This window comes from Lissotriton helveticus, chromosome 7 (assembly GCF_964261635.1).
Source record: "Lissotriton helveticus chromosome 7, aLisHel1.1, whole genome shotgun sequence".
NCBI classification, from domain to species: Eukaryota; Metazoa; Chordata; class Amphibia; order Caudata; family Salamandridae; genus Lissotriton; species Lissotriton helveticus.
In genome coordinates, this window is record NC_136068.1 from 791574772 (window position 1) to 791597885 (window position 23114).

Consider the following 23114-nt stretch of genomic DNA (forward strand, 5'->3'; position numbering starts at 1 on the left):
TTCATGCACTACAGCCCCCATGACAGATGGTCAGGACCTAACTACATGTCTTTTAAGGCTCCAAGACTAAAGTCTGGCCTACATCACGTCACATAAGGAGAGAGGCTGCATTCAAGTTTTTTTTAAATGACAATCTACTGATCAGGATTTGACCAGATGGCATCCACAGGGAAACTATCTGCAAAAACACTTCATTAAATAAGTAAGCCGTGTTTTGTGTTTTGTTTTTTCGAAAGAGTTCACGGCCTCACCAGGCAATCTTTGCAGGGCATAAACTGCATGTAAGCGACACACTGTTGTCTGAGCATGACATGGTTATTAACCCAGCCAAAGTAGCCCAAGTAGTCGTGCTGGCATTCGGCCACTAACATTTAAACAATGCCGAGATACTATGTTACAAATCCTCCAGGTCATTATATTTGCCTGTGGCTCTAGGACCGCGAGCCCTGGTGGAAGTTAGTGGAGGGACAACTACAATTGGAATAAACTGATGCTTACAATTGAGATGCTGAAACAAGAGTTACCGCTTTTCACTGCGGAATCATAAATGTGTACTTTACAGCTCACTCAAACGAGTTAGACACTTGGTCTGATAGAAGTGTTTTTTCTTAAGGTTTGGAGAATGCAACCATCACGTGTCTAAACAAAAGATTTATCCTCTGCCGAATACAATGCGACTACAGCCTTTTGGATCAAGTAAATACAACCAAGCTTCTTAAATACTGCTTCATTTGTACTGTCCCCATCACTAGATATGTTGTAATGGGCATTTATAAAAGTTTCCTTTAGAATTTCCCAGAACTCATACACATAAGTGACAATTGATTGATTCAAAGATCCATCCCAGAATTTACATTAAGGTAATCTGTGAAGGACATAGAACAATTTCATACCCACCACAAATAATCAGCCACAAACACTAAAGAGGTTCCCATGTTTTTTCTTGTAGTATTCAGAAGTTCTGGGTCTTGAGGAGAATCCCCAAATTGGTATCGGGTTTGACACACGTCAACAGTGTTTAAAACCAGAGAGTGTACTTAAGAGACATCACTGGCTTAGAGAGAATAAGTTGACCGAATGGTATTATAAAAATTGTAACAAAGTCCCTACATGAGTCACGAAGTGATCTCTACTGAACCCTGGTGCCCTGTTTTTCTAAATAATACCAATCTCACAAATAATGTTACCTACATTAATACATATAACAATTAAGATTTCACAGGAATAGAAACACAGTCATATATAGGATAGTGCTGGATTGACAATTGGCAGTATATATAATATGCATGTTATACATAAAAAGACATAATAGAAGAATAATAAAAAAATAATAAAAAAATTAGAAAAAAGGAGATAGTTTATGCAAAGTAGTACAAATTTATTTAGCAATGTTATCGTCTTTTTGTTATCACTGGCAAGATCACATAATAATTTAGTTCTAACATAAGCAAACATTTGATTTCAGATTAATGAACATATAACGCCCAGAGATTGAATATACTCTTCGTCTCATCATCTTATGAGCTCCTAGACTGATCCAAGTCCTAGGATTTTTACTGACCTCAGGTAACTAGCCATGTGGTTTTATATATCTCATATAGAGACAACCCCCACCAGTCACAATAGCCATGAGGGCCTTCAGGTGTAATTATTAGACACCGTCTAACATAAGTAAACATTTGATTTCAGATTAATGAACATATAACGCCCAGAGATTGAATATACTCTTTGTCTCATCATCTTATGAACTCCTAGACTGATCCAAGTCCTAGGATTTTTACTGACCTCAGGTAACTAGCCATGTGGTTTTATATATCTCATATAGAGACAACCCCCACCATTCACAATAGCCATGACTTTGATGGTATCCCAAGGGTGACCTGGGCTTCTGTTTTTTGATAATACCAATACCGTAACCTACTGGAATTATTATGTTTAGTTTGTGGTAAGGAATAGAACATGTCTAAAAAGATATAGAGTGAGATTTTGAGACAGATGTGTTTAATGATATAGTGATGTTTTTGGAGTAAGTTTGTGCAGAAAAAACACATCATGTAGATACAAAATATTAATTGTCTGTTTCTTCTTAGAACTGGTCCTGAAGAAGGTTTTTATTCAAATCCCCAACCGAAACGCTGCGTCTACCCTTGTTCTGATGAACATTTTAACGATTGTTTTTGATGTTTTTATAAATTGTTTTTGAATGTATTTGTAATATGTACTGATCTTGCCAGTGATAACAAAAAGACGATAACATTGCTAAATAAATTTGTACTACTTTGCATAAACTATCTCCTTTTTTCAAATTTTTTTCTAATTTTTTTATTCTTCTTCTATTATGTCTTTTTATGTATAACATGCATATTATATATACTGCCAATTGTCAATCCAGCACTATCCCATATATGACTGTGTTTCTATTCCTGTGAAATCTTAATTGTTATATGTATTAATGTAGGTAACATTATTTGTGAGATTGGTATTATTTAGAAAAACAGGGCACCAGGGTTCAGTAGAGATCACTTCGTGACTCATGTAGGGACTTCGTTACAATTTTTTCAAGCACTCCCCCTGGTCCCAGACCTTAAACAGTAGGGGGCCTCCATCATTTTTATTTGTCGAATGGTATTATAGACACATTCCTGTTAGCAGCCAGTCTTTATACAAATTGTTTTAGTACCATCTGGTTATGGCCCAATAGTCAGGAGTTAGTAATATTGCCTAAATATATGTGAGCTTCCGTTGGGTGTTCAAATTCAAAACTGGGGTACACCTGTCACTGTTGTTGATATGCAATTTGTTGTTATGTTTCCTTTTGTGAACCACATGTGATAGTGATATGTTTTGTTAAATGTCATGTGGGTGATTAATATAAAAAAAAGCTGATGTACTGTTTTTATGTATGTTTGTAGGTCCACTGTCTATGATTGTGCTCAGAGAAAATAATTGGAGATTTTTGACTAAGAAGTAAATAAATGGTGATCGCATGAATTTATTTGCACAATCTCAAAGTTAATTATTGAATGTGCGAAAGGATCGTTATCATATTATTTGTGATAATAACTATACTTTCAGCATAGGCCAGTTCAACCTCTGTGTTACCAAAATCTTAAGGTGCAAAAATGAATGTAAGAAAAAAATAAAATGTAATCCAATTAAAAAAACAACAGCCAAATAAAATTCCCAAAAGTCATTTATTGCTGTCAATTTCAAAAGCAATTTTTAATTTTAACATAAATCACTGGCGGCAATGCAAAACACAAGTGCTGGATCCCACTACTAAACACCAAAGTAAGACATCGGATTATTATTTGGGATGGGTGAAAGAGTATTTGCAACCCTTGTCAGGGTAAACCCTTACAGACACTAGATAGGATTAACTTAGGGCAAAGTGTAAAGTATTTATGAAGTACTACACAGTAACATACCCAAAATGCAAAATAATACAAACTGAACTAGAAAAATAACATTTCGATATTACTTAATGACACCAAAATGACAAAAATCCAATCAGGAGAAAAAGAGTTATGAGTTTTCAAAGATTAAAGTGAAAACAGTGCCAAAAAGCACAACACACCAGTAATAGTGTAGGGTTGTGATAGTCTGGGACCTAAGTGTAATTTGAGGATGACCAGAATGGATCATGGTTCAGATACACCAACAAAGTTCATCCTGATCAACAATTTTATCTTCTGACTTAGGGCCAGATGTAGGTAATTCCGATTTACCTACTCTTAAATACCGAATCATACCGATTCGGTATTTAAGAGTAGGTAAATTGGAAGTAGGCAGATGTAGGTAATTTTTATTTTTCAATTGGGGTGCTACAGGGTGTCAAAGTGAAACCCGGTTCCCCCTGCCAGGATTCGGTATTTACCGATTCTGTAAATACCGAATCGGTATTTCCCATTGATTCCTATGGGCCTTGAAGCCCATAGGAATCAATGGGAAATACCGATTCGGTATTTACAGAATCGGTAAATACCGAATCCTGGCAGGGGGAACGGGGTGTCACTTTGACACCCTGTAGCACCCCAATTGCAGGCTTGTGTGCCATGTGGCACACAGACATGCCCTAAGGGCATGTCTGTGTGTCACATGGCATAGGTGTACATGCACAGATGTGCATGTACACAGGAATTCGGTATTTTACCACCCAATAGGATTGGGTGGTAAAATAAGAAATCCTAAGGGCCTGTGGCACTGCAAACTGTGCCACCTACATATGGATTAACAGATTTGGTATATTTACCGATTCGGAAAAATACCGAAGTGGTAAATTTACCGATTCGGTAAATATACCGATTCTGTAAATTCCGAGCCACCTACATGTCAAAAGCCAAATACCAGTCGGTAATGGCCGAAATCGACCGTTACCGACCGGTATTTGGCTACCTACATCTGGCCCTTAGCCTTTTAGGTCCACTTCTAAAGCCCCGCAGGACCTGAGGGGAGCCTCTTAAATCCCCACAGGGCATCTGCCAGAGGTCAACAGCCGGGTCTAGTGTGGTTCCAATTGCCACTGCTCTGCTGGACACTTTCAGGAAAGGGCCTCTTGCAGCTTGTGTCCCCCTTAAGCCACATAGGAGGTCAGCCAACTGACCTTTGGAGTCTACCTCTTCTTCCTGGGCACAGAGAGCAGGCCCAGTTCTCGTCTGGTGTTCCACAAGTCCAGAAATTGTTTTGTAGTGGCTGCCTAGAGATGCCAAATGTATGCCTTGCCAACCTTACTCACATTTGCAGTAGTTCCTGTTTGCTTTAGTGCAACCAAAATGCAATGTGTGGTGGAATTTTCAAGATGGCAAAAGTCTTTATCCACACTAAACCTGGACTCTGAGGGCTGGGGCTGTGTGGAAAGTGTACTGTGGTAATCCTAGAGTCCTCCCAAATCTAAAACTAAAATCCACAGGTACCCTACCCACAGCAAACTCAGAGACAGATGTCTTGTAGTACACAAACATAGCCCTCCAGCAAGCAGACAGCGGATATGCACAAATTGCTTTGTCATCCTGGTATTTCCCTTTCAAGTGCACCCCAAGTGTTATATGTAAACCCAGAGATAGAAGTCTGGTAGGACAAAAGCAGTGTTCTTAACCAACCCGACAGTGGATACATAAGAATTTTCTTGACATCCTTTTCTTTCAATTTCAAGTGTTTCCCAAGTGTTATATGTGAACCCCACACACTTGTCAAACAGGATATGACACTCAAACAGGATGTGAGTCTGTTGTGTCAAAAATGATGAAAGGAATCCCCACCATCCATATTCTATGAAGTTCAGTAGAGTCGCCTCTGCCCATTGAGGTCAGCCTATTGTTTTCTCCCAGGAGCATTTCATACCTTTTTCATGTCTATTCATGGCTAATCACTGGCTGAAAGAAACTGTAGAATCAATGAAAATTAGCATCCAAGGACTTCAGGCAGGGAAAATACCACTTTCTAAAAGTTATGTTCCCTAAATACATATAAAAGAATCAGAATTCACATTGAATTGGATTTTTAATAACTATTAAAAGTTGTTGTTTAATAATTTTTTTAGCACACCCAATTCCCAAGAAAGAGTATTTTAATCTACTCAAATGTCCTACTTAGGACAGCTAGGCCTGCCACAGTGAAAATAACTTATGGGTGCTAGTCACAGAAAGGACACATTAGGATTACATTTCTACGTATCCTCTTTTTAAATACCATGCACACTGCCTTCTGGGCTAGTAGACATATTTAGAGCTGACATATTAATAATTAAAAGGAAGGTTTTTCCCTGTCAAAGGGGTTTGTATTCACTGGTGTCTGGCTATGTTTTCCACTGTTACAGTCAGGCTGCAATGGTACGCCTGAAGCCATGTTTGCTCTGTCACTACAGTGGAAGGCACAATAGATGCTGCAGTACACTAGTGGAATTTAATGTTCAGGCCCTTGTGTACATTTTGTACCATATGCTAGGGACTAAGAGGCACGTTGAATATACCAATAAAGAGTATGTTGATTCACCCATGTTTAAAGAGAAAGTCCAGGCACTTTGCCATTCGTTAGCTGGGATACAACTCACAGTTCTGAAGCCAGGAATAATACAGGGTCCAGCAAAACACAAAACAACTGAGATGACCAAGCAAAAAAGTCTGATTTACTACAGGGTGCTAATAAACATTTCAGAGACATATAAAATCACTTTAACCAAGGTACATATTGTCTTTTCGAGTTTGCAGATTTCATAGTTATATCTTTCATATAAGACACTTATAAGAAATTTCTCAAGTCTTGTGGAAGTGAAAGAGTGGCTAGAGAATTTTGTAAAAGATCCAAAGAGGAATACCAACAATTCTTTTAAATTAGATAAGACTCCCCATTGGTTATTCTGTGGTGAACTCCACACCTTGGGCCTGATTTTGATGCAGTTAGGAAGGCCTACTAATGGCATTTGCTCCTTCCGAATCGGGAACATGTCTTTCCAACCAATTTGGAAATGTTTCCCACAGAGTACAATGCGAGTTAGGCATAAGGAATGTCCCAATCCGAACCCGATGGCATTCAGAATGACCAAGCCGTTCGGAGCAGAATCGTATGTCTCTATGGGACGCGTTTCCTAACGACCAAGTATGATGCTGGATTCAGACAGCCTTTCCAAATCGTGCCGTCCGACTTAAATCAGCAGTTGGAATCAGACTTTGGGGCCCCTTAGTGGGCTCCCCAGCACCTGGAGCCTTCCCAAATGGGCCTGTGGGTGTACCCAAGGGTCCCCCCTAACCAGCCATGCACAGTGTGGCAAGCTCCAGGGGGTGCCTGCCACAAGGTGCATGATTTTCCCCAGCAACCCCGTTCTTCACTGGGAGCCTATACATTTGGTCAGAACATAGGCTCCCATTAAAGTCAACGGGAGTCCGACCCAATTGTATCTGAAAGCATCCGAATACATCGTACTCGGTCGGTCGGACTTTTCTGATCCGAGTGGGTCGAAAACCATTCTGAAACCCATTCAGTTGCGAAGATTTCCTAACCCTATAGAGTCGGGCACATAGTCTGAGTGAATTGCTGGAGGATGCCAGTGGGGTTCTAAAAAAAAAAATTCACATAACAAAAAATGGAAAGCTAGAAGACAAGTTCATAGAAAGAAATAAGTTAGCATCAAAGAGAATCAATAAAGGTAAATGGAAGAACAATAGCTATAATTGCAAACCAAAATAATTACAATTAATAAAAGTGACAGTTTTTATCTATGTATGTGAACCAGAAGTATTTTATGGGGGGGGAACAAAAGTCAGAAATTACAGGGTGCATTAAAATCTAACAGTAAGATTTTCCCTCGATAAATTTCAGCAGGTCAACCCTGCAGAAATTCACTAGGTTCAAAAGGCCTACCAACTACTGAAACATGCTGATTTTGTTGCAGACAGCATCAAAATGTACATGTTATGTCCTATTTTAATGACAAGGAAACTAGTCCTGTTGGCTGAAACCAGAAGAAAGTAATAGCTCTACTCCGAAAGTGTAGCATGAACTATTATTGAACAGTGGATATAACCAATATAATTTGGAAGTCACTAAAAATCAATGTTACTGATTGAAATGGTTGATAATAGGACCGGTTCCATCTTTAAAACAGGAAATTGAGAAATATAAAGTGTTCTGCAACTGCGTGTGAAAAAACGGAGATAATGATGATTGATGCCAAACACTAAAAAAACAATTCTCTGTTTAAGAAGAAATAACTACTTGGAATGAATGATCCCTGGTGATAATTACGTGCGGCATCCCAGCGAATGATAAGACCCTTGTGCCCAAGTGGTATTGAGCAAGAGTTTATATTGTGTATGAACTCTGCAAAACATTAAGGAATTGCTACATTACCAATGCTAAAAACATTTTAGAATGATGCTGATATGACAAATCTGTTCTTGTGAAAGCACATGAAAGAATCCTCAGGAAAGATGAAAACATGTATTAAACCTAAAATAGGCAGTTCCACTGGGGTAAAGTTGACCCTGTCAATGATTACTACAGGCATTGCAAATGGCAATGATTTGTTCAAGCTATTTAGAAAAACACTGAGGGAGCAATCTATTCTGAGGGGTGCAATGCCATGAAAAGCACAAATGCTCTACAGCACTTATAAGGTTGAAAACTATGTGCAGAAAACTACAAAAATGTGCTGTGAGAATGGTCTCCTTCTGAAGCCATCATCACCATTAGAAGGAGGTCCGCACCTAAGAAGGGAGACATTTTTTAAGCAAAATGGCAGGAACTGGTTCATGGATAAGTTATGTGTTTTCATTTTGAATGTTAGGATTAGCAACCCAGAGGTGTCAATGTGGAGGAGGCAGGATGTATTGAAGGGAGATAGAGGGGTACCTAGAAGGATTGTTTCTGTGTGTTGGCATTGTGTCACTTATATTTTGACAATTTTGGACTTGAAATAGGTCTTCCCCATGTTGTTGGTTTGGAAAGAACATCAGGAACAAACAACTATTGGTTGAAGCTGAAATTTTCCTTCACTTGATTAGATGTTTCATTAATACATAATTGGTCCTTTTCACAAACTGCATTTTTTCTTATATTTTACTACTAACTACCAAAGAATGCTATTCACAAACCTACTCGTGGAGGTCTAAGTCTGTGCCTCGCCTATCTTTTATGTGCCGAGATCCCTGCCCCACTGCGGAGATCTCGGTCCACGTAAGTATATGTTTAATACTAAACATGGAAGAACCAGAGGGGAGTGGGCGAAAATGGGGAATGCTTACATTCCTATTCACAAAATGTCCTCCTAGAGTTACTACAGCCAAATACGACCCAACGTAGACATAAGTGTACTCCATCTCAGAGCTGGAGCACGTCCAGCATTGCATAAGGCCAACCACAGCTACTGCGGCACCCTTAATGAATATACAGCCAGATTCATCAAGCCAAAATCAGCTCGAAAAGGGCCAGATTCTGAGAATCTGGCCTTTGCAAGCGCTATTTTTGCACTTGGGATTCATGATCCCAAATGCAAAAATCGCAAATCTAGAAATCGCTAAATTGTGAATAATTGCATTTAAGGAATCTCAATTTAAAATCCCTAAATGCAATTCATGTACCATTTTAAAATTGCGATTTTGCAATCTGGGGCCGCTATTTATCGCGAAGTCTAACTACGTGGTAAATAGCGAAAACACAGAAAAATGCACTTTAGTGCATTTTTCTAAGTTGTATGTTACACACACAACACCAGTGTACATTACCATTTCAGGGGTGCTACAGGGTGTCCTTTGGACACCCTGGCACCCTTGAAATCGCTTCCTTATTTGCGATTCGCTAATTGCTAATCGCAAATAAGGAATGACTCCCCATTCATTCCTTATTTGCGATTAGCAATTAGCGAATCGCAAATAAGGAAGCAGTAGAAATCGCAAAAAATATTGCGATTTCTACATGCATTTCGTTTTGCAAATCTTTAATAGTGATTCCTTAATATTCGCTATTAAGAACTCGCAAAACAGGACTTTGATGAATCTGGGGGATAAAGACTTAAAAAAAAACCGAATGTTTTGAGTTTCAAAGGCACTAGTTGTCGGCCGCTATCATTAAGAATATAATTAAGTATGTTTCCACATTGTGAAGAAAAGGAGGTCTATGTATTTTTGTTGTCGGGCTACTGCCCATATCTGCTTTAAGATGTCAGGGTCTGATTTCAACAAGGCATTCTTTCGTCTCTGTATAGTGTTTTTGAATTTTACCCTTGTTGGCTTCAGGATGGAGAGAGCGTCTGAACTTCTGAAGAGCTGATACGAGCTTCGGGCTTCTGTTGTTTCTGAATGGACCATTTAAAATGCCCACAATCAAAACTCTGAAAGGGGAGGGGATTGAATATTGTTCTCAGGTAGGTGGATCGATGAATGCCAAAATGATAATATGCGAAGATCAGTTGCATACTAGGTTAAATCATTGTTTGAAGAAGCCACAGGGAGTAATAAAGGCTGGGCAAAGCATGCTATTTATTTCTTTATTGTTGAAAGGTATTGATAAAGGGGCCTTGACGGATAGATGCTATATTCTTACATTAACATTTAGCACATAAATATGTGGAGAGAGTCAGTCCCGGCACATGCATAGTAATGGAATTATATTTCTGGGACGTCGTAATAATTGCAGCATTAATTCAGTTGTGAAGCAGAAAACTCAACATCAGTCATGCTACTGATTTTTAGAATGATGCAGAATGAACGTATTAAGTGGTGAAGCTTAGAGAAACTTGGAGATTCAGCATGTGAACAAGAGATAAAATGCCAAAAAGCTCCTTAAGTACATTTAGTGCTTTGGGATGCATGCCTCACAGCAGCCTCTAGAATTAACAACTGCGCTGAAAGGTTTAGTTGTGGAAGAAGAGAGGAGATAGTGAGTGTAGGAACTGCCAACAGTGGACAAAGGTCTCTGATTTATATTGTATATACTTCTCACAGTACTCTTTGAGTCAGAAGACTGATGGGCTGACGGTCGCGCGAGCGCGTCGACCAAGATGGCCGCCACCACAGGAGCTCCGTGAGTTCGCCGGCTTAATTAGCCTTCTAACGACGAATTTTCAGTCAGGATATTTTGTTTTCTAGCAGCGCTGCCTATCTATACCTGATTCCTACCTTGAGACTGCTTTTTGGGCGATTTTATCGTGGGGAAGTGCTTCAGCTGGCTTCTTGCTTGCTCTCCCCTGCCTCTGCTTCAGTTACTGCCGGTTTGCTTTCCCTAGGGGGCGGAGTAATTACAAAGAAAGGGCCTGGCTTGGGCCTAGCCACACCCACGACTCAGTTTAGCTGCTGCACCAGCCCTTCTCAAGAGCTTTTTGGGGATTTCATGCCTTTTTTCCCTCATATTTACCAAATTTTGAGGTGTTTTTTCGTATTGTGTATTTATTTGGCGCAAAAGGTTATTTTTTCACCTCAAAAATGGAAAATAAAAATTTGGCTGCTCCTAAAAGGAAAAAACAGGTTTCACCTACTCCATCCAAATCTAGTGCTAATGACTCTTCTGAACAGTCACTTAATCTAATTTTGGAGGAAATTCAAGCGCTGCGCATGAATACTGATACAATTGCGACTGAACTGAAAAATATTCGTAAAGACATGGCTTCTACGTCTATGAAAGTCTCTGATAATGCTATCAAAATTCAGGACAATAAAACTAAATTGGATTCTTTCACTCCCTTAGTGAGTCAAATAGTACCATTGCGTACTCATTTGCTGGAGTTGGAAAACCGTAATAGACAATACAACCTTCGTATTTTCAACCTTCCTGAGGAGATTGAGGGATCGGACTGTCGCTTATATTTAGAATCTCTGCTACCTGGCCTCCTGAACATTAAATTCCCTGAAAAATTTGAAGTGGATAAGGCTCATAGAATCCCTTCACATAGAAATCCTCGCCACACTAAGCCCAGGCAAATGATCTTTAAGGTTCTGCGACACCATCACTTGGTCCTTATCAGGAAAGCAGCAAGAGACATTCCTTCACTCTTGGTAAATGGTTGTAAAATCTTCATTCATCAAGATTTTGCTAAAGAAACTGTTGCTATTCGCAAGGAATTTTCCTCTTTCCGCCCACAATTGAGAAGCCTTGGTTTTAAGTATGGTCTATTTGATCCTTCTACGATGAGAGTTTGGAAAGACTCCTTTTCTAAATCTTTTCACCGTCCTGAAGATCTACGTCTCTTTCTGGAACAGCAAGCCTCATCGTCAATGGACACTCATGATCCAGTTACTTGACTGTTCATAATCTGATTTATCCTGATATTTGAATTTTTCTCTCTTCACGGGCTCCAACGGTTTTCTGGCCATGCTTGCGAAACGGGTGTGCGTCTCTGTATTCTTCTTTGTGTCTTTGTTTCTTGTTTGTCAATTTTCATCCCTTTTGTGTCTCTTCCTTTTGTGTCTTTCCTTTTCTTGCTCTATACTTAGAGTCGCTCTTTTTCGTGGCTATTTTTCATTTCCTCTTCTTCTGATTCAATCTTCTATCCTCTTCCTCCTAACTCCTAATGGCCGATACTCACAATGTTAAAATTGTTTCACTTAACGTTAAAGGTTTAAGGCATCCAGTTAAGCGTACCAAAATCTTGGATTATTTGGGTATGTGCAAAGCTGATATTTGTTTTATTCAAGAAACACATGTTGATGACAAAATTTTAAGCTATATGAAGAAAAAGTGGGTAGATAACATTGTTTCTTCTCCTGCGCTTGACAAGAAAAATGGTGTTGCTATTTTATTTGCAAAGAGGTTGCACTGCCAGGTTCTTAGTAAGTTCACGGATGCGGAAGGTAGATATGTAGTGGTTAAAGTTAAAATTTATGATTCTACGTTCTTTTTGCTTAATATATATGGCCCTACGGCTGACGACCCCTCTTTTTGGTCTAAGTTAACATCTGAAGTTCTGAAGTTGGGACAAGTTCCTTTAATTGTAGGGGGAGATTTCAATGTGATTATTGATCCGTTACTTGATAGGCTCTCCACTTCAAAATATCGACCTCCTAAAGTTTTTCATGCCTTTAGATCTTTCCTTCATACAACCAAGTTGGCTGATATCTGGAGGCTACATTTTCCTACTGATAAAGAGTTTTCCTTTTTCTCTAATCCCCATAATTCGCACTCCAGGATTGATTATTTCTTGCTTTCGCCTTCCCTAATTCAATCAGCCACCAAGCCTATTATAGGTACCATTGATATTTCGGACCATGCCTTAATTTCTTTTGTCTTAAATATTTCCTCAACTTATGCCAAGCAAAGTCGTTGGCGTATGAACACGAATATAGTACTTAATGATAAAAATAAGTCTAAACTTTTACAAGCTGTTCAAGACTATTTTTTATTTAACCCTGATGGCTCGACTTCCATTGTGAATAGATGGGATGCATTTAAAGCTTTCATTAGGGGTACCTCTATTTCTATTATGGCCCATGAGAACAAACAATTTAACGCTAATATTAAACATTTGGAAAAGCAAATTGCTAAGTATGAACGATTATTTATTTCCTCTAGTGACCCTCAATTTAAATTTAAATTACAAAAGCTCCGTTATGAATTCAATGCTACACTTAGTACTAGAGCTGGAATCCAACTTACGAAGTCTAACGCAAAGTTTCGGAAAACTTCTTGCAAATTATTTACGTATCAAGAAGGATAAAACTCAAATAACTTCAATTCATGGTCCTCAAGGTCAAGTTGCTACTTCCCATGATGCTATTGTCCAGGAATTTTTACGTTTCTATTCTAACCTATATAGTCAACCAGCCCCCTGTAATGATTCTTTAATTGATTCCTTTTTAAATAATTGTAATTTACCTCAAGTTTCTCCCTCAGACAGAACGGGCTTAGATTCTCCAATTACTTGTGATGAGATTTTACTTGCTATTAAGTCACTTCCCAAGAATAAATCACCTGGCCCAGATGGTATCCCAGCTGAGTTTTATAAAGAGTTTCAATCTCACCTTTTGCCTTATTTAAGTGCACTTTTTTCCCATTTTGGTTCCTCTGGCACTATTTCAGGCTCCTTTACAGAAGCTCTGATTATTGTTCTGCCCAAACCTGATAAAGATCCTACTCAAGTTGCAAATTATCGCCCCATTTCCCTAATTAATCAGGATTGTAAACTTTATGCTAAAATCCTTGCCACTAGATTGGCTCCCATCCTTCACTCAATCATTCACCCAGATCAATCTGGTTTTATGAAACATAGGTATTCGGCCAACAACACTAGGGCACTATTACATGTTATTGAACAATGTCCACATCTTGCTTCCCCTGCGGGTGTGATGGCTTTAGATGCGGAAAAAGCTTTTGACAAAATTCATTGGCAATTTTTATTTAAAACCTTATTATCTTTTAATTTTGGTACCCATTTTATTTGTATTATTTCTGCTTTATATTCTGCCCCTACTGCTCGTTTGTTTATTAATGGACAAATTTCCACTCAATTTCCCCTCTTTAGAGGTACTAGGCAGGGGTGCCCCCTTTCCCCACTGTTATTTTTATTAGGAATTGAACCTTTTCTTAATTATATCCGACTTTGTGATAATATTCAAGGTATTGCGATAAATGATGTCACTCTTTAAACTTTAGCCTATGCAGATGATGTTTTGTTGTTTATTAGTAATCCTATTTCCTCTGTTCCTTCACTATTGGATATTATTGACAAATACTCAATGGTTTCTGGTTATAAGTTGAATGTAAGTAAAACAGAATTTTTTCCTCTGAATGCTTTTTGTACCCCGGATATGTTACCAAACACCGATATTTTATGGCAGAGCAGTAAACTGAAATACTTAGGCATCCTATTTGCCTCCTCGTTGCCAGCCACTTTAAAACTTAATAGTGATTTTATACTTGATTATATCAAAGACAAATCGTCCAAATGGTCGCCCCTTTATCTCACTTGGTGGGGTAGAATGGAGGCTATAAAAATGAATATTGCACCAAAAATTTTCTACTCATTAGCCATGATTCCTACTCAATTTCCTCTCAAATTTTATAAAACTATTGATAAACTGTTATCTAAATTTTTATGGTCTAACAAGGTACCTCGTATTGCTTACAAGAAATTGAAATTTCCTAAATCCCAGGCTGGTTTTTCCCTTCCGGATTTTTACCTCTACCATAAAGCTTTTATTTTGAAACAAAGCGCCTTATGGTTTACAAATTCACATGTGGTGAGGCCTCCAATTTGGTTTGATATTGAGTCTTCGATTGTTCGTCCTTTTCCACTCCCCTCTTTGATATCAATGTCCTCTGTCTCTAAGGTCGTTCATCTATCATCTATAATCAAATCCTCTAGATTGATAATTAATGATTTGGATTCTAATTTTGAGTTACCTTTGCTCTCTACAATCCACTTGTCTTTGTGGCATAGTGCTTTACTTAAGCTAAACAGAAACATAAATTTTTGGTCCTCATGGATGTCAAAGGGAATTTTTTATCTGAAAGATGTGTTTTGTGGAAATGCCTTTATTCCTTTTGAACAACTACGGTTGAAATTTGATCTCCCAGCTTCGGATTTCTCCAAATACCAATCTTTATGTAATTCGATTTTGGACTCCTTTCCCAATGGTATTCCCACGTCCACCACTAATGACCTATTGATTTACCTTACAGCTGTTACATCCTCCCCCAAAGCTGTCTCTGTTTTTTATAAAAAATTCACTTCCTCCCGGGGCTCAAATGTTGGTGCAATATCATCTTTCTGGAATGCTGAACTCTCTCTTTCCCTATCAGAAGACGTATGGTCCTCCATATGGCTGAGTAGTATCTCTGGATGGCTTCCGGTGTCTCTTTATCAGACTAATGCTTATGTTTTATTTAATGCCTTATGGACCCCATCTCGATTATACCAGGCGAAATTGTTAACATCTGATGTTTGTTGGCATTGCAATTCGAGTTCTGGGGTACTTCGTCATATGTTATTTCAATGCCCAGTTATTATGAAATTTTGGTTAGAAGTATGGAATGTCATTTTGAAAATTTTGCCTTTGCAAGATGATATTTCTTATGCTATGTTAATATGTAAATCGGTTGCCCTTTCCCATCCTCTTAATGAGGCAGAAGCTAAATTATTTAATTTTTTAATCACAGCTGCTTTAAAATCCATTACTTTTTGTTGGAAAGATGCTTCTTCTCTTTCAGTGCAGGCTTGGTGGTCATGGATTATCTTTACGAGAAAAGGTGCCCAGCTGTCTCTCAAAGGAGTTATTCACAATTCGCAGTCATTTCAATCTTTTTGGTCTCCTATTGACTCTTATGTTCTGCATTGATATGATTCAGTCTCATTTTATGTATTTTACTGATTAATTTCCATTACTTTACCATCCTTTTTGTTTTCAATATGATTGTGACTCTATATTGTTTTATTTTATGATAATGCGATATGTACTTCCCATCGCCCTCCCCTCCCCTTTCTCTTCATTCCTATTTATTTTTGGCTACCTATATTTGATGCTGATTTTTTCACTATTTACGCATGTATGATTTATTCCTTCTGTATTGTATTTGTCTACTTTTTCTGTTTGCAAAATAATTTAATAAAATCATTTTGAAAAAAAAAAAAAAGAAGACTGATGGGCTCTTGCTCTGATATATAACATGTAATCAGTATCTTGAGACAACCACCAGTGAATCAGAGAATGTGTGTTGTCATGTACAGTGTTGGCATCAGTATGGTGGTTAGTAGGTTTAAAACACTTGAGATTGTTTAGTCTCAAAATGTTGGCAGGTATGCTGCAGTTTGATCTTAAAATAAGGAGTAGTTTATCTTTTAGTGATGGACTTGGGATTCTGACGTCGGCCTACTACTAACGTGGCCAAAGGCTTGTCTTGTGGAATTTGACATGCAGTTCACAGTCTTCTAGGCACAGTTCTCCGCAGTGTCTTTTTAGCTAAGTAGCATGGGACTTGAAAAATAGCGACACCATTGGCATCCACTGAATAGAACCACTGACTAGCTTGCGTGACTTACATCCATGGACCGAGAGAGGAACATGGTATGGGGAATGGGAGGAGACAACACATTGTACATGGGAGTGGGCTGAGTAACTGAGGTGTGAGCCAACAGGTGGTTGTTTACTCTCAAAGCACTACATTATGATTGGTAATAGCAATGTACAGCTGCAGCTGTATGCACCCAACTCAACCCAGGACTTGGAGGAGCTAGGGGAGGGGGGACATAAGGGGCTATCTACATCCCACTAAAGCATGGATTCTGGCTCTTCCCTTGCTGAGTGTTAGGATCATGGGGCATGAGCTGAAAAGGAGGGACGGCATTCCTTGCACTGCTGTAAACTCCAGGAGTTTCTGATCTCCAAGGTTGTGAATTCTAATTTGTCGATGGGTGTCGAGCCATGCTGGTATCAGTCGTGGAGACTCCAATGTCAGAGGTGCTCCAGCGATGTAATGCCTAGATGAGCTCTATGGAGGAACTTATAACATTCTGATACAGACCAAACTCTCTATTAAAAACAACATTAGCAGGGTAGTATGGGGACTGGTTAAGTGGAATATTAAGGGATTACTTCCTGTGAGACACCTAGAAGAATAAGTCCATTGACTTTGCTGTCCAGTCAAAAGGTCGTATGGCAATATAGCAGTATATGCAGCTGAAGCTTTTGCCAGGTTTGTTGGAACTTGTTATGGGCTTGCCTCACAAACTTTAGAATTCCCGAGTTGATCATTAATGCTCAATAAATGATATATTGCAGCCCCTAATCTAGAGTATGGTAAACAAATTACTAACACAGACATTCTAAATATAAATGGGACTTCGACAAGGATGCCAACCTTTACCAGTTTTGTTTCATTTATACGTGGAATCTCTTGCTAAAAAGCTGTGTCTGAATAATATTATTACCCCATTTGAAGTTCAAGGTGTCAGTAAAAATGTGGCTCTATATACGCACGTTTTAAAGACATACACTTATGCCCCTGAGCCATCAATAAGGAGGTTTGATCAGGTAGCAGGTGAATTTAGGAAGCTGGCGGGATATTCACTCAATCATGGTAAAACGGAGGTGATGTCTTGGAATGTGCAAGCACAGGGGATACAGGCACGAAGTTAACTTTTGTATTTAGCAACATTCCAATGACCTTTAAATCCCAAGACATTCAGAAGATGTAGAGTGACATTAATTCTTTTATGTGGACTACTAAAGTTAATCGAATAATTTGGAAGAAATTGATAAAAGAAAAATGAGGAATGAGGGCTGCAGCTTCCTGATATTCAACTACATTGTTTGGCTTTCCTGCTGAAATTATTCATGTCACTAATGCGGGAACCAGGGGACACGGATAGAGGCAGATTAGGGATAAAAGAGGGGTTTATGCATACATTTGGATTACCCATGTACTTAAAGAAGGTAAGACTAACAGTCTTGGAGGCAGCTCCTAAGTTGTGAAGTAAGCTCTGGTCTAAATTTAACATCTCATATTTGAAAATAAATTATCTTTCTACCGTGCATAGGGCCTATTGGACCCCCAAAAATATGGCAAAGTGGAGGAGGTCTGATGAAGCTGACCATTTTTGTTGCAAGTGTGTACTACTGGATGCTGCGGATGTCCATATGTTATTGACTGCCCTGCCCTACACATATTTCAGGATGGAATAAGAAATATTGTGTGCGCCGTTCTTAACCTGGCATTTGAGGTAAGCCCAGCTACTATTTTGTTTGGTATTTGTAGCAATTTTGGGATAGAATGAACTTAAATTAATTGTTTACCTAATGCTGCTTGCCAGATATGTGATCTACATAAACTGGCTTGACAAAGACCCCCAAAAGTGAACGATTGGTTAGCGGTGGTTCATATAAGTAGATTGCAAAATAAGATATGTCACAAAACAGATACAAACCACTTTAGGTATGAGATGACAGACTGGTTGCACTTCCATAAAAGGTCCTACTATTATGCCTAAATGAAGACCGAGGTCGATTTGGTCAATAGTGGCAGAGGGCCTTGCCTGGGAGGCTTGAACTCACAACATTTGGGCCTCTCTCAGATAGTGATGCTGAATTAATGATTACGCTAAATGGTTAGGTGGTTCATGGGCAGCAGCTTACAGAGGTTACAAGGACTATAAAATTCTTTTTACAAAAATACTAATTTAATCAGTTGGGATTTTGCCCCCATATAACAGTATTTCTTCCATTTACCTAACCACAACAAATTAGATTTTACTTGATACATGATTATATGATTTGGACGTCTCTTGTCTATGATGTTCCACTAACACACTATGACATATACTGTTACTTTGGAGCATTATTACCATAACCCAGTCAGCAGATGCCTGAACGCCATTACAGATATTTCACTGACACACTGCTAAATACCTAACCTATAAGCATGTATATTAGATCATGTCAATACCCGCTTAGAATCTGTTTCACCAGCATGTTGGTGAAGGTTAAACTGATGGTGCTAATTATAAAATAACAAATGTTCTGATATATTACACATCTGCTTTTTGTAGCCCTGAAGAAGTCAATGATGAATACCTTTGGTGACAAAACAAGTGCTGTCTGCCTGGAAATTTGCTATTTTAATTAAATAATAAAGAGAAGAACCTTACATATAATATCGCAATATTGCCTTTTTGAAAATAAATTTGGAGTGCCTGCTACATTAGTATCCATTTTTATAAAATGCCTTGCCTTGAATTTCTTAATGCTGCACTATCTTCATGAAAGATATCACCAAACTGACTTGTGGCCCTACTTTTGTTTAAAGGTTAAACATGCATGCTATAGCTAATGGAATTTGGCAAATTATATCATTCATGCCAATCCCAAGCAAAAATTCTTGAGCAAGAGCTTAGCAACCAACTTTAGCCAGTTTTCAAAAACAATAAAATTAACTTTGCCAGGCAGGATTCATCCTGGCTTGGACTCCTTCAATTGCTGATCCAGCAGATCTCAGGTTTCAACTCATTTTCTAATTGGCCCAAAATAGATAAGCCATTACATTTTGCACCGACCTTCTGTGCCCCTCTTTTAAGAAAATGTTCATCACTTGACTTAAAATCATATAATTTATTTAACTCAGGATTTTAAATCCGGGAGTAGCATCTAGGTCATCTTGCATGTGAACTCACCAGGACAAAGGTCCCTCAAAATACCAAAATAACATTGACAGTATTAAATCCAAGAACGAGGCAGCAGCCCGAGACTCGCCCACCTATCCTGTGTCCCTAAGCGATTCCCAAGACAAAAGTTCAATGCTGTGTGTGCACACATAATCAGCACCTGCTACCATGAAGCAACCATAAGGCCAGGACATTTCAGTTTCAGCAGAATATAGGTGCACCACAATTAATGACAATAAAAAGAGCCTAAATGATGTTGCTTTTTCTAACCATAATTGAAGACATTAAATTTTGAATATATTCTGCCCTGAAGAAGTCTAAAGGTTTGGATGAAACGAGTTGGCTGGTTCTGCTGTAAATTTGCTACGTTTTTTAGAAGAATAAGAAAATAAAGAGAAGAATTGAATATTATCTGGAATCTTTTCTTGAATTTCTTTTATTGTCATTTGTTGTGGTGCACCTGTATTCTGTTAACATTTGAAAAGCTTTGGCAGTATCCAACTCAGTGCACAAACCTTATTAAGGTTTAACTCAACCAAGACTGAATATCTTAACTCAGGATCATCAGCAGCTTACACACCTTCTGACATACAGATATTATCCACCGCTTACGTGTGTACCAAAATGGTGACTTACTCATGAGTTGTACGGTGTTTATGCCCAGTGGATTTTGTGTCAGGCTTCTTCAAGTTTCAGTCTCAAAGGACTGGAGAGCAAATTTGTAGACATGTAAAGGCAGACTTGGTGAAATTCCAAGTAAAGAATACAAAACGATGCAAGTGTTTTACTACAGCTGTGAATAGTGAAGGAAAACATTTAAATAGGAAGAGAGGTGGGTGACAATATTAATAAGTTTATGTTTGTTAAGCGAATAAACACGAAAAAAACTTTTGGATGAGAAAACATCTAATCAGTAAAGTATTATTTAATATGATTGCATGGAAGGAGCTCTTGCAACAAGTTACAGAGAGTGAAGTCAACAGTACAAATACATCATTTGTAAAGCTGTGAATATTTTAGGGTCTACTGGGGTTGAATTGATCAAGCTAGATATGCTTTTCCATTATGTGGACTCAGGAGGCTGCTGGTTGTCTCGGTCTGTTGACTGCTGTTTGCTGGACATGGATTTTGGCAGTGGCAGTATCTCCCTATGTAATTGAATTTTCCAACGTTCCATCGACCTCATGTGAGTGTGCTCAGTAGGTCTTGGTTACTGTTATGGTGTGTATATCAATATCTCCAGTTTCCTTGTGTTTTCCTTTCAGTTGTGGTGTGCATGTTTGTGTCTCCAGTGTCCTTGTGTTTTCCTTTCAGTTGTGGTGTGCATGTCTGTGTCTCCAGTGTCCATGTATACTCCTTTCAGTTGTGGTGTGCATGTCAATGTCTCCAGTGTCCATGTGTATTTGTTTCAGTTGTGGTGTGCATGTCTGTGTCTCCAGTGTCCACGTGTAATTGTTTCAGTTGTGGTGTGAATGTCTGTGTCTCCAGTGTCCTTGTGTATTTGTTTCAGTTGTGGTGTGCATGTCTGTGTCTCCAGTGTCCTTGTGTATTTGTTTCAGTTGTGGTGTGCATGTCTGTGTCTCCAGTGTCCTTGTATATTGTTTTCAGTTGTGGTGTGCGTGTCTGTGTCTCCAGTGTCCATGTGTACTCCTTTCAGTTGTGGTGTGCATGTCTGTGTCTCCAGTGTCCACGTGTATTTGTTTCAGTTGTGGTGTGCATGTCTGTGTCTCCAGTGTCCTTGTGTATTTGTTTCAGTTGTAGCGGGCGTGTCTGCGTCTCCAGTGTCCATGTGTACTCCTTTCAGTTGTGGTGTGCATGTCTGTCTCTCCAGTGTCCATGTGTATTTGTTTCAGTTGTTGTGTGCATGCCTGTGTCTCTAGTGTCCCCGTGTATTCCTTTTAGTTGTGGTGTGCATATCTGTGTCTCCAGTGTCCCCGTGTATGCTTTTCAGTTGTGGTGTGCATGTCTGTGTCTCCAGTGTCCTTGTGTATTTGTATCAGTTGCGGTGTGCATGTCTGCATCTCCAGTGTCCTTGTGTAGTTGTTTCAGTTGTGGTGTGCATGTCTGTGTCTCCAGTGTCCTTGTATATTTGTTTCAGTTGTGGTGTGCGTGTCTGTGTCTCCAGCGTCCACGTGTATTCTTTTCAGTTGTGGTGTGCGTGTCTGTGTCTCCAGTGTCCACGTGTATTTGTTTCAGTTGTGGTGTGCATGTCTGTGTCTCCAGTGTCCTTGTGTATTTGTTTCAGTTGTGGTGGGCGTGTCTGTGTCTCCAGTGTCCGCATGTACTCCTTTCAGTTGTGGTGTGTATGTCTGTGTTTCCAGTGTCCACGTGTATTTGTTTCAGTTGTTGTGTGCATGCCTGTGTCTCCAGTGTCCCTGTGTATTCCTTTCAGTTTTGGTGTGCATGTCTGTGTCTCCAGTGTCCCTGTGTATTCCTTTCAGTTGTGGTGTGCATGTCTGTGTCTCCAGTGTCCTTGTGTATTTGTTTCAGTTGTAGTGGGCGTGTCTGCGTCTCCAGTGTCCACGTGTACTCCTTTCAGTTGTGGTGTGCATGTCTGTGTCTCCAGTGTCCATGTGTATTTGTTTCAGTTGTTGTGTGCATGCCTGTGTCTCTAGTGTCCCCGTGTATTCCTTTTAGTTGTGGTGTGCATATCTGTGTCTCCAGTGTCCCCGTGTATTCTTTTCAGTTGTGGTCTGTGTCTCCAGTGTCCTTGTGTATTTGTATCAGTTGCGGTGTGCATGTCTGCGTCTCCAGTGTCCTTGTGTAATTGTTTCAGTTGTGGTGTGCATGTCTGTGTCTCCAGTGTCCTTGTATATTTGTTTCAGTTGTGGTGTGCGTGTCTGTGTCTCCAGTGTCCACGTGTATTCTTTTCAGTTGTGGTGTGCGTGTCTGTGTCTCCAGTGTCCACGTGTATTTGTTTCAGTTGTGGTGTGCATGTCTGTGTCTCCAGTGTCCTTGTGTATTGGTTTCAGTTGTGGTGGGTATGTCTGTGTCTCCAGTGTCCGCATGTACTCCTTTCAGTTGTGGTGTGCATGTCTGTGTTTCCAGTGTCCACGTGTATTTGTTTCAGTTGTTGTGTGCATGCCTGTGTCTCCAGTGTCCCTGTGTATTCCTTTCAGTTTTGGTGTGCATGTCTGTGTCTCCAGTGTCCCTGTGTATTCCTTTCAGTTGTGGTGTGCATGTCTGTGTCTCCAGTGTCCATGTGTATTTGTTTCAGTTGTTGTGTGCATGCCTGTGTCTCTAGTGTCCCTGTGTATTCCTTTTAGTTGTGGTGTGCATATCTGTGTCTCCAGTGTCCCCGTGTATTCTTTTCAGTTGTGGTGTGCATGTCTGTGTCTCCAGTGTCCTTGTGTATTTGTATCAGTTGCTGTGTGCATGTCTGCGTCTCCAGTGTCCTTGTGTAGTTGTTTCAGTTGTGGTGTGCATGTCTGTGTCTCCAGTGTCCTTGTATATTTGTTTCCGTTGTGGTGTGCGTGTCTGTGTCTCCAGTGTCCACGTGTACTCCTTTCAGTTATGGTGTGCATTTCTGTGTCTC